We start from the raw sequence: 4,333 nt of genomic DNA, 5'->3' as shown, positions 1-4,333 counted from the left end.
ATTTAAACTCTTCACACAGGAGTAGAACCCCGTGTGTGTGTGTGTGGGGGGGAAGATGGATTTTGGGGTGGGGATTTGAAAAGGGGGTACTGTCTACTCCTGGCGATTCTTCCCACCGACAGGCCTAGTGAAGTTTTAAAACCTTGATTGCGATCCTCAAAACAAAACCATCAGAATATGTAGCGATGAGGATTTGAAAAAGTCCAAACAAAACAAAAACAAACAAACCGGAAATGAAACGTCATAGGTGCCGTCAGAAGTCTTGTAAACTACAGCAATTTCCAACCAGCTCTAAATATCCATTTAGGAATAGAGAGTAGTAATTATATAATTTAAAACCTATTTAACGTTGGATAGCACTACAGTAAATATGCATATTGCTAATAAGATTTACACAATTACTCCAGTCAAACAAAGCGAAATGTTTACCACCTCTCAAAATATAAATAATAAAATTCAACTTGCACAACTTTTCAAAGCTCTAAAGGGGGAAAAAATCTGTGAGGAGGACATTTGGAGTAATATTTGATACCCTGCAAGATAATAAAACTAAATATTTACAGGCTGCCTCTCACAGTTAATAAAATACGATTATCTGATAATCCTTAGCAGCAAAGCTATTTGTATAGTTAACAGCTGATTACAAAAGTACTTTAAGAAGCCAGAATAGGGTCAGGGTGTCTATGCATATACTCCTTGCAGGGTCAAGCTTGAAATATTAACAAACTGAACTGTTTAATAACTGCATGGCAAGCCCTGAAGGCTTAACAGTCTGCTACCGGTTCCTGATACTGTTGTAAGCAAATAAACGCGTGTCAGAGGTTCTATTATATAACAAAAGTAGGAGAAATGCAATAAAAGGGGCTTGATGGTGGCGAATGACACATTTTGTTACAAATTCCTCACAACTGTTTAGAATCCTGCCGGTGTATTTGTTTAGCCGGGGAGGGGGGAGGAAGATACACACTGCCAGGCTCAACGTGATTATTTCGAAAGACCAAGAGAGCTGCCAGATATTCCGGCCCTCCCGGTACAGACGGCAGAGGGCAAGAGTTGGAGCAGGAGCCGGAGCGAATGGCTGGGCTTGCCCTGCGCCAGGGCGCTGCCCCAGGATGCGATGAGCGTCCCATCTCTCCTTCCTCTCTAGAGCGCTCGAGAGGGTGAGGTTGGGTAGGATAGGAGGATTTGATGCGGCACATACATATATAGAGCTACACACCTACCCCCAATGTGCCACCCAGCCCTCACCGAGGTGGTCCAGAGACTATGGCTCAATCTCAATAGCAGATTTGCAACATAGATCCTCGCGGTGCCAGCTAAGAAAATGAATAAAGAACATCATTACTGACTTCGCAGGCAGCCTAAACACACTTGTCTTCTGGTTTTTCCAGCCGGTGGGGGTGGGGGAACTCTAGCCAACAATTAATCAGCTGCTGCATCTGCTTATCCCCCCGTTTTATTCCTCAGATGTAGATTCAGTAAATCAAAGAGTGGCGTTGTATGGGCTCCGATACCCACTCTCTCTCTTTCTGTGTGTGTAATATACACACCGCCCCAAGAAACACCGGCTATCGTTCCAGGGAAACGGCGATGGACTTTCCCTCAAGTTTTAGCACCAAGGACAGTCTGTGTAAGGTTGGAGGCTCTTACAGCAAAGGGCAAAAGGACAGTAAATTGCAACCTAGCAATCAGTTCCCAATTATTTGCTTTACAACAGAGGCCACGATTGCTTCATTAGTAAGGGAGTTCTAATATTTTAAAAACCCGTTAAACTCGTTCCCCTTTCACTAGAGGACGTCCCTGGCTATTTATTTATTTGAAAGAGAGAGCGCGCGAGAGAGCTGCTGATCCGGTTTGTATCCTCCCCCTTTGAGAGCCCATCTCCACAATTTAAAATATTGTTTCTGTCCTACTGTTTGATAATCCTGCTGTTAGTTGGTTTGATGCGGACAGATTTTGAAGGCCACGTTCCTCCCCACCTCTCCCCCACCTGCTGTTACGTTTAAAAAGAAAAGGTATTAACCTCCGAGGAAATAAATATTGAAACAAAAGGTTCTAGCCACAAAGCCCCAAATCCCATCAATTCAATCTTCCGCTCTTAATTTCTCTGCGTTCTTGATTTTCATCGTCTTTCATATCTGGGCTTCCCGTTCTCTCTCTCTTCCACGCTTTCCAAAATGGCTTGCAGATATTTATTTGTGTGTGTCCATATACATTTCTTAGCTCACTTTTAAGTTTTATTTCATGTTCTGTTATGTTCAGGTTTGATTTGATAAGGGATCAGCTTCTCCGGAAACAAAAAATGTAAATTGCTGTTATGTGGGTGTAGCTGTAATGAAAAATCAGAGCAGTTAAATCGTAAAATTTGGATTAAGAAGCTTGAATTTAATACACACACACAACACATTTATTAAAGCATTAGAATAATTGAAATTTGCTGCTGGAGTAGTCCAATCTGTTTAAATAATTCTATGGGTGTCTTGTTGTGATAAAAGATTATCTGGAATTCTATTAAAGGCGCAGTAGCTTGATTTCTAAATCCTATTTGAATACTTTCAATAACTATCAATAATCTCATCTACTCAACAACCTCCTGCCTCTCAGCTTTATCTGAAAGTTTACAGCATTTCAGGAGAATTCCATAATAAAAACCCCACATCGCAGGAAAGCGGTACCTGTCATTCATGTTCGGATTTAAAAATATTAATATTAGGGAAAAAAAACCCATTGAAAGGTTTGCAGTTTAAGAGCCAGACGAGATGCAGGGGATAGATTGGTTTTGTATTTCAAATCTCACCTGAAGGTTATTTTTATCTATCTAAACAAATTATCCTTGTCTGTTTATGGAGTAATTACAGCAATGAATATTATGAATAAGGTAGGCGCTAGCCAAATATTAATTAAAGGCTCAACTCACCTCTGTTTCATTTCTGCAGGGCTCTGTTCATACCCATGAATTAATACCAGGTTTTCTTTAATCCCCCACTTATTGGCACTTTCAGTTAATTTTATACTGTTTAATATCATTCCAGAGCCTAATTTCCTTTGTTTATGCGCGAAGTATCTGTTTAATTGTTAACAGATACTCTCTTGTTCGGAGAAACCAGCACGCCCAATCCCAGTGCTTTCACTAATTGCTGTTAATTTTCTTCATTAACTTCATTTACTCTTCACCCCTTAATTGTATATTTTTAAAATTTCTCATACTTTCTCCATTAATAATCTCTTGAAAGGGGAAGCATCAGACGAACCCAACACGATGGCCAGGAGAGCTCACCTTGGGGTCTTTTATGAAGACTGTATTTTCCTTTGATCTAACTGATATTTTGGGGGAGGTTTCAATATATTCTTCTCCCTGTTACCCAGCAAACTTTAAGGCACAATTTCTCCCTGGTTGAAAGTAATACTCATTTTTGGCATGTGTGTTAATATTTGGGCTGACAGGGGGGTATCAGATATTTACAACAGGAGAGAGGTTTAGTGGAACGGGATTTGAAATAACTAAAATGATCAAAACTGGCGTGGCAAGCCCAACACTGATCCCCCTCCCCCGCATTTGAATAAAGTAGCTCTTCCTTTAAAAAAAACAAAACAAAACAAAACAAAACTCTTGCCTAACTCCCAGGTCCCAGCCCTGATTTCATTCTGGTTATTAGACAGCTACCAGTGACTGGCTGCAGTCCGCTTCTTTCCTGCTAATTATCACCTTATGAGAAGTGTTTCATTAAGAAACTCTGCTTTTGATTAATTATCGACAGAATGCTGACCAGAAAGAAATGAAATTAGTCGCTGACCCCTTCTGAGTAACACTGAAAATTCATCATCTATCCTTTTAATATTGAAACGCACCGTAGAATTTTAATAGAAAATATTGTTTTTTTTCCCCAAACCTCCCAGTCTTTATTAATACCCCTGGGCAAGAACTGATATTGCTGGCAATATAGCAGTCTTTGTTCATTTTAAATTTATTAAACATAATGCACTTCATTTTCAAACATTTTACTGTTTCTTTTTAATTTCACTCACTGTAAGTACAGAATAAACCCCTTTCAAACATTTAAGATTATGGGGGGGGGGAGGGGGAGGAAGGGGAAAACCCATATAAGGAGAATATAACAGGCGACGGCCATCAAATAAATTTAAGTAGAAGCAATTGTAATTTAAGCTCCCAACTACTATCCCCTTCAGACATTAAAGACAATATCTGTAACTATAAAATCAGATTATTGAAAAGAATGGGCCCTTTGCTTCCTGTTTTTCTCTGTCTCTTTGAAAACAGGGCCAACAGAAAGTTGAAAATCGGTAGCAGAGCTGGGTGACAGCCCCCTCCCCC

Source organism: Natator depressus, chromosome 10, assembly GCF_965152275.1.
Source record: "Natator depressus isolate rNatDep1 chromosome 10, rNatDep2.hap1, whole genome shotgun sequence".
Taxonomy (NCBI): domain Eukaryota; kingdom Metazoa; phylum Chordata; order Testudines; family Cheloniidae; genus Natator; species Natator depressus.
Note: the sequence above shows the minus strand (reverse complement) of the source record.